This window comes from Manis javanica, chromosome 2, assembly GCF_040802235.1.
Source record: "Manis javanica isolate MJ-LG chromosome 2, MJ_LKY, whole genome shotgun sequence".
Lineage (NCBI taxonomy): Eukaryota > Metazoa > Chordata > Mammalia > Pholidota > Manidae > Manis > Manis javanica.
The window spans coordinates 129,109,345-129,118,505 of record NC_133157.1 but is presented as its reverse complement, the minus strand read 5'-3'; the positions used below and the strand labels follow the sequence as shown (position 1 = coordinate 129,118,505).

Here is a 9,161-nt window from a genome sequence, read left to right as displayed (position 1 = left end):
ACATGCTTTAACATAAAATTTTAAATATTTATATGATGATAATATACCTCATTTCTTTCAGACAGTACTGTATACATATGCAATTACTCAAAGTGTGCCATTTTACCACCACAGGGCAAAGTCAAGATCTCCTACTCCAATTATCACTACTGCCTTGTAGCTATCATTTCACTGGGAGGGGAGATCACAGGAGCTAAACGTATTAATGGGCTGAGTCTCACAAACTTTTGAATCATGGGAGAATCTGGTAAAACATTAGTTATTCTTTTAACTTAACCAAGACTCAGATGGATGTATTCTCTCCAAACAGCCATGGTTGGATGTTTGGCTCCCAAAAAAACATATACCTGGTGATTTACATTTTGGAAATCACACTGCATTTTAAAGTTCATTACAAGTACATAGTAGTGATAAGCAATTTGCTCTGTGTTCTGCTCTACACACTAAGTATCCCAAGTTCTAATTCATAGTCAGCTTGAGCTAAGGCTATAAGACTTGCTTTCATGCTGGGAATCCACAGGGAATTGCTTCAATTGGTCCTAGAACATTCATTCAACAAATATTTACTGAGTCCCATTTGGGTACCTGGCATTATGATACTATTCCAAGAACTAAGACATTTATGGACGTTGGCCCACACTTATGACACATCACCAACACAACTGGTCATGCACAGAGTAAATTTATGAACACTAACACTGTCTCCAGCTTTATACAGCAAAAAAGCTTGGCAAAAGTTTTTATTGAAAGGCATGTCTAGGCTAAGAATCATTATGCTTTCATTGGGTATAACCTAATTGTATGTACATATGGTATATTTTCTACAGAGTTTATATTATACTGCCTTAGCCCTGTTTAAAAAAATAAATTCCACACGCTAATGATGACCGTGGGTTATACCCTTCATCTCATGCCAATTTCTGTTGTCAATTGCACAATCTGCACTGAACTCTGTTGGACCCAATTATTTGTACCTGAGTGAGTTTCTAGTGCCATTATTTAGTTTGACTTCTGACAAAACACTTAAGAGAGACACTTCCTTGTGGAGCATTATGACACATCAAATGGACTTCACAGTTTGCCAAGGTGTTGTAATGCACCATTACTGAGCACCAGCCAACCAGACATGGAAACATCTTTCCTCGTTCAAGGCTTTCAGAAGAATTTTGAAAATAAACTTAAAACATGTGAGACAGTGCTATTGGTCTAGTTCTAATGGACCAGTCCTATTAGAATAGACAGTTGTCTAACAGATGGCACTGGAATGAGGCAATCTGCCATCTACGTGCATCTGTTACTAAATATTTATGCTGTTGAAAATCACTCCAATAATTTCTCATGACATCGTTCCCACTACAGGATTATGACCAACAGGAATCACTTATTTATACAGGCTAGCACATTAGCATTCCCATACTGGAGGACAGAACCAAACTGCTAATTTTGCCTCTCTAGGGTTTTGTTTTATTGTTTTAGCCTTTTTTTTTTTTGCTTTGTTTTGTTTTAGTAGAATTCATAGAGAAATGCACTATTTACTTTTTCATTAATTTGTCCACAAATCAGTAGACACTGAACTAAATTCTGGCTATAAAGAAAATCAAAAGTTACTTCTGAAGCTACATAAACCCTTTCCTTTATTAAGATCATGGTCTCAATTATGCCAAATTCATAGTTAAGAGCAAGGCCTCTAGAATCAGAATGCTCAGATCAAACGGAGGAGTTTGTAAGAATAAATAAAATGGGTTACTTCATGTAAAACGCTTATTTAGAATGGGCATATGGGGATGCCCAATGTATAACAGCTATGATAATTCCAGCTGTGGCTCTACCATTTTCTAGTCATGTGGCCTTGACAAGTAACTTACTCTGCTTCCGCAGTTATACAATGGAAATAACAACAACCTATTTCATAAGGTGTTGTTAGATTAAATTATGCAACACATGTAGTGATTCATTCAATACCTGCTGTTTAATACATTTTCACATATTATTACTACAACTCTTATGATCATGGCTTCAATCATTTACTTTATAGTTAATATTTCCTTTAAATTTTATTTAATTATATTTTAGTTTATATTTAAATTTACTTTATATTTAGTTGTCTCCACTTTCTTCTTATTCCATAAGTGATCCCTGCCCCCTAAACAAACATTAACTGTAAATACATGACTCAGGGCTCAGCATAAACCAAACAAAGAAATAAGAATTTGGAGCCAGGCCTTGCTGATGGAGGTTTCATAGACATTAGTTTTGCAGGATTTCATTGCATTTATTATTAAAACCTATGGGATTTAATCTCAGCAGGAATTATGCATCACATCAGACACTGGGAAACAAGGCAAATTCCTCTTTCTTTCTTTCTCTTCCCTGTTCTCACTGCATTGTTCAGGCTGATTTTATGGAACAGAGCTGAAGCTAAATTAGGTGCTGGAGGAATGCAGTGAAAAGGCACACAGCTGTCTAGCACCTCTTGGCTCCAGCACACTTTCCTCCTACCTCTTTCTGGTTCAGGGCAGAATGCTACTGTCTGCCGGGTTAGTTTAACTGAAGAAGCCCGCAGGCCACTGGAATTGCCTGTATCTCTCCCATATCTGTATTTCTCACCATCAGTTACTGTCAGGCAGGGTCATCCACAGTGGGCTGCTCTGGAAAGTGTGGTCAGCATTACTGTCACTTGGTTGAGCCTTAAACATTATGGAAGCAACAAGGCAAAAAAAAAAAGACAACTTATAGCCATCATAACAATACAACTAGTGAATGACTCACGCTTCTACTCTTTCAACCAGCATGATTAATTTATATGTGAAATGTTGCTGCTCAGCTTTAAAGTTAGCTTAACATTTTATGCTACACAATTAACAATATAGAAGATCATAGGGCGTAAGGAGAGAAGAACAGTTAAATATATTACAGTGAGTTTTCTTGAATTTTAAGAACGGGGAAAGTGAGGTCAGCAAGTTTGTGATGTATCCTACCTTGTGGCAAAATTCAATGAACTAGGTGATTGATATGACATCTCCTTTTCTGTTCTGGTTTCTTAGACTTTCTCCCCACCCCAAACACACACACACACACACACACACAAACACACACATACAAACTGTACATGTTTCAACACCCATTACTGCATTCATCCATTCAACAGATATTTACATTTTGGGAACATGTAATAGACTCCAGGCAGTTAGGATGAGCTGGGATGAAGCAAAGACAAGGTCCTTGCCCACATCCTGATGGAAGACTTAACAGTAAATGTCAACAACAAAAAAAATAAAGATAATTTCGCTAGGACTATGTGTGGACAGATTCATTTTTGGAGGAGAATATGTTAAAATCAAGAATGTAGCACTGGATACTGCTTCAAATATTACTCAATTAGTTGACAAAGCCATATTTGCTCACATGGGTTTTGAAAATACCTAACTCCTATGCAGTTAATTCAGGCACGTAAAATTAAGTGCATAAAAGCTTTCTCTGTAAATTAAACCCTTTAAAAGCTATTAAAGTCATAAGGAATGATTAAGAAAAACATGTATATTCTAATAACAAAAATTCCAAAAGAATCTGTAATTGTGAAAATATTTTACATCTTTCATGTCCCTTTTGGTCCTTGCTATATCCTAAGTACCTAAAACAGTAACTGGGATACAGTAGGTACTCAATGAATACATGTAGATGGAATAAAATGGACGAATAAATTATTATTTGTCAAGGGAATATATCTAGTACAATCTTCATCATTACCATAATATGATATCCACATTTGTCTGAAACAAAATGATCGTTTTTGAGTTTGTGCAAATAATAGCTTTGAATTTCTCTTAGTATCACATTGGATATTTCTTAAAATGAGGAAGTACACCCAAATTTTCATAAGAACATTTAAATGTTTCTATAATTTTATACATTAGTGAATATCTAATCAATCATGACTGTTTGTTGTTCTGGCCAACTTTCAGTTTTCCAGTATCAAATGATTTTTTTAAATATACATATATGATTTGTTCAATATTGACTACATGCCAGGTACCAGACAGTAGAACTGTAAGGCAAAAAATACACATTTATAGAGAGTGACAGCTATAGGTTTTAGAAGGACATTTTCTTTACAATATCATATCATTTAAATGACTTTTTAAAAAATCTCTTTAAAATCTATCTTAAAATCTAAGTGTTCAATTCAATTCAACCAATATTGATTGAGACCCTGCTATATGCAACACGTCCTAAATTTTTAGGGGTTACTATAGGTGAAATGGGATCTAGATCCTGCATTCAATAAACTGTAGTCTTTGTCGCTAAGGAGGAGAGGATTCCAAAAGCTGAGAAAGAGTATTTGCATGTGGAGTGGGGACTGGTGGGTGGCCAACTCTGAAAGAACAGCATGCGTAAACTGACAATGGCCGGGACAGTGGTGGTGTGCTATGGCCAGAATATAGAAGGTATGAGGTCAGAGGAGGGCATGATTTTTGAGGCATACAGATGTCTTAAATGCACCCAAATTCCGAAAGCCCTGAAGGCATAGCATGATTTTCAACAAGGCCTGGAACTCCTCTGGTGTTTATCTCATCAGCTGACCCCACCACCCAATCATGAGCACACACCAGGAATCTCCATCTCTTTGACCTCCTATACACACTCCACCACCAAATTATGCTGTTTTCATCTCAAAATTTCTTAAGTCTCCATTTTCTTCTATCTGCATGGAGGAGATGATGGTTCACTGCCTGAGATGAAGTGATGAGGTCAGGAAGAGTGAGAAAGGAGGGAAAGAAAATCAGATGCCATAAACGCTACAGAACATATGTAAGAACATTTCAGATCATTCACCTGGGGCTGCTGACTTGATACATGGGTAAAAAAAAAAAAGGACTTTCTTACAACTGCACAGTATTCTCCTCCTCTTCTAACTCCTAAACAGAAAGTATTTAATAAAACCTCAAATGTCTATTTCTGAGGTAAAACCTCCTGTGCTACTACCCTGATCTTTAAGCCCTCATTATTTCGTACTTGGACCACTGCACATGGTGAGAATAGTCTTTTTGAAATGTAATTCAGATGTGTTACTGGTCAGTACCCTCCAATGGCCTCATGTCACTCAGAGAAAGGTCCTATGGAAGCTGACTGCAATGTTTCGGTTACCACACTATTCAGCTACCCAACTGCTTCCACTTTCACCTTCTAACTGGCCCCCTGCTCACTCCTGGCAGTGCCTATAGCACTGTGACACACCTGCCCCAGAGGCTCACGCTGACCCTTCCCTCCTGGAACTCCACCAGGTGAATGGACCTCTGTCCGTGTGAGGCCTCAGCTGGCCACCCTCTCTCTGACACTGCGAGTCCATGCCCTACCCCCACTGGGCTCTCAGTCCTCCTGACCCTGCTCTGTATTTTCTTTACATACACCACCATCTAATACGGCACATCATTCACTAGTGATCAGAGTTTTCTGTCTATGTCTTCCCATTGATATGTAAACTCCATGAGAATGGGTTTTTAAAAAAATATATCAGTTTTTGACTAATAAACCCCATGCTCTTAGACCAGGTCCTCACAAATGGAAGATTCTCAAAATATATTTCAAGCAAATATTTTGCTTTTAATAAATGTTCTTCTACTGTAAGACCAAAGAAAATTTAGTATTATTTTTCACTCTGGTGATAAGCAATTCAAATGCTCAAAGAAAACACACACACACACACACACACACACACACATGTACATATGTTTCAAGATAGTTTTACACTTTTAATGTTTTCCTTTTTCCTTCATTTTATAGCACTGGCTTCCATTTTTGTTACTTTATTAAATATTTAATTTCTGTATGACTTGGAAAAAGCAACACAGAATCCTTGCATAAGATTTTCATTCTCTTGTGAAAAATACAGCTTGTTGACCAGGTTATATTTTCCATTTACTCTGTAATATTGGAGAGACATAGTTTCAGACTATAAATATTTTCTTTCTGTGTTGTCAAAGGTCACAAATGCCCTTAGGGGTAGTTATTATGGCTTCACTTGTATTTCAGTTCTACACATGGAAAAAAGAAACAACTACTGCTGCCTGTTAAATTTTTATCCTTACTATTCAGTTGTATTATTCTAATGCAACAGCTTTATTTGCTTTTACTTTGGTTGAATATACTCTTGTAAATATCAAGCTCTATCTTCTAAGGTGATTCAGGAGCCACTGACGGTCATATAAAAATCCTCTCTTAAACATACATCTAAGCAGTGTCTTTGTTTCAGTTTCCTTAACCATCCTTAAATTTCAGTAACTAGGTCACAACTGGTATTACCAGTGGGAGTACAGGCTCTCACTGGTGGGATCTGGAGGACTATTTTTCATTTATCTGCATTTGACCTCCCTGGCCAAGTGTGCAGTTCTGAAGTAGTGGTGGGGAAGGGAGCACACACCAGCCTGGCACCGACTGGGGCAACAGGTACCAGAGTCACTCCGGCCACACCACATTGTTATAGCCCTGTTCATTCCCAGAGCCCTTCCTCTTTCACATATAATCTGTTAAAGAAGTACTTCCATCTGGACTGTACAGATAAACACTTGTTCATAAAACTTGTAGCAAGGCTGGAAGGAAGGATGAAGTTGGAAAAGTGATATATGGAACCAGATGAAAATCTAGACCTATATTAGCATCTTCCTTAACTTCTTCCAAATCTCTGTACTTCTTTAATTATTCTAAATCTTTGTACTAAATCTCCCTATTATTTTCTCAAGTGCTCTCTGCCCATTCATTACCATGACCAGGATTTCACCCTCCAGGGCAATCGTTGGCAAATTTTCTCTGTAAATGGTCAAATAAATAAATATTTTCAGCTTTGAGGAACATATGAACTATGACAGAGCTATTCAATTTTCTCATTTTGGTGTGGGAGTAGCCACAGATAATTTATACATAGAACAGGGGCGACTGTGTTCTAATAAAACTTCATTTACAAAAAAAAGGCAGCAGGCCAGATTTGACCTGTAAGTCATAGGCTGCTGACAAGCTGTTAGGCAAGAGATCCGGAGGAAAGAGCAGGGTCTGGAGGAGAGGGATAGCAGATACTGTCAATGATCAGCGGTTCACAAAGCAGACAATCCTTTTTAAAAAATATATGTATTAATGTATGCTCTATGATAGGGAGAGTTAAACTGTTTTTAAAAGTTAAACCATGAAATGCTTACTATTACTATTAAAGCTTATAAGTTAGTTGCGGAACAGGCTAAATATTTCATTTAATACAATGGGAAGTGTGAGTGGAAGAGGCATGGGCATCAGCTTTCAAAAACTGAGTCTTTTCCCTAATCACACTCTTATTTCCAAAAAATATTAAATTCCCTCTGACTTTTAACTTTCAGTGGCTTCTAATGTTATAGGCTTCTCTGACCACCATCCTTGATGTTTTTCATAAAATGATGAAGAATATTAAATAATGTTGCAAAGCCTTGTTAAATTTTCCATCAATGCTCAGTTATTTGCTTGTCTATCAATAAAGTACCTCTGGCAATACACACAAGAAGCTGGATACACTGGTTGCCATTGGGGAGGGACAAACGTAACAAGGACGCTATTTTTCACTGACTGTCTTTTGCATTATTTCAATATGTATGGGTAACCTATTCAAGAACAGAATAAAAGAAAATATGTGTTATGATCTAGTTTAGATTTTGATTTATAACCAACAAGCAACCTGCATCAATCAAGAAGTATATGATCCTTTGTTAACGAGTTGGGCAATAGGCACAATCTCACCTATTAAAAAGGGCCATTTTATTAAGGCTATTAGCAAATTTTAAGCAACATATACCATCTCGTAATCCCTTTTAGGTGGTTCTGGACAAGGTGAAAGTATGCCTGTGTGCTCTTAAAAAGGAATCAGATATCTGGAGGCCAAAGAAAAGTATCTCCACTGGGAAATCTTGTCTGTTTCTGCTGTGGCTGTGACTTCTCTGTGCTGTCTGTTTTAGACAGAGTGACCTGTTTTTAGATGTTGAAATAAAACTGACATCTGTGTTTGCAAGAATATTTGATGGCTATTCTCCATTTGACAAGAGTTTCCAACATCTTTCTTCTTCTCACTATTAGCTTAGAGACAAGAGGGTAGAGAATATAGCGTTTCAGAAAGCATAATTTTGTTGCAAGGATAGTGCACAGTTTCTTCAGTCTGAAGAGCTGCCAGCACCACTCTAAGTGTCTGTAGGGCAAACGTCATTATGGAAAATTAATTTGCTGAAGAAAAAACATAGCTGGGGAATTTTATGTAGTTTGCCTTTTCAAAGAACAGTGACTTGAATGGTCACTCAGAACCATGCAATTCTCCTTGTCACATATATTTCCTATAATAAAAATAATATACATTCATTTTTTTAAAAAATTGAAAAATGCCAAAAGGTATAAAAAATCACCTATAACTCCACCACCAAGAGATAACCACCATTAACATGCTGATGTTTCCTTCTTATTTTTTCTATGCACATTAATTCCATCTCTGAGTCAACTTATTCTCTCAGCATCTGCTCTGGTCACAATGGGTAAACTCTCCTTAAGAGCAAAGGCCCACTCTTGTAGTGGACATGTGTTTTCTCCAGGATTTGCTGCTATAATACTGCCCTTGAATATGCATCATCAACCTCTCCCTCTATCAGCATACAAATGCACTCTAGCATATCCCATCTTTAAAAATCCCTTTCAGGCTCCACACCTTCCAGCTACTGCCCCATTCCCATTACAGCTGAGCTTCTGGAAAGACTAGTTCATGTTTTTCATATCTTCTTCATCTCATGTCTCTCCTTAATCTCACCCACTGGGGCTTCTTTCCAGCCCCCTCTGCTGAGATGGCTCTTGTTGAGCTCATTTGAAGAATATCCTGTGTCCAGACTCAGCATTACTCTACTGGCCTTGAGTTTTCGGCAATATTTGGCAGAGTCGAAGATTCCCTCATTCTGGAAATGCTTGATTTATGTGGCCTGCCCCAACCACATTCCCCTGCTCCTTCTCCCTAGAGGGCCATGCTCCTTGTTTCCTCTCCACTGCCAGGTTCCTAAATGTTGGTGTCACCCAGAGCTCTGCTTTGGGCCCCCTTCCCTTCTCTTTCTAAACACTCATATTCAGTGACCCCACCCAGCGTCATGGCATCAAATACCTCCATATGCTAATTG

General features: G+C 37.7%; 1 protein-coding gene across 1 annotated transcript in view; it reads right to left on the bottom strand.

Moving 5' to 3' along the window:
• Positions 1-2,605: 2,605 nt before the first annotated feature.
• Positions 2,606-9,161, bottom strand: part of LOC140847869 (uncharacterized) — a 28,427-nt gene continuing 21,871 nt past the window's right edge. The window contains exon 4 of the mRNA XM_073229384.1: positions 2,606-2,687. The gene's annotated coding sequence lies outside the window, so the exon portion shown is untranslated. The remainder of the gene's footprint in view (positions 2,688-9,161) is intronic.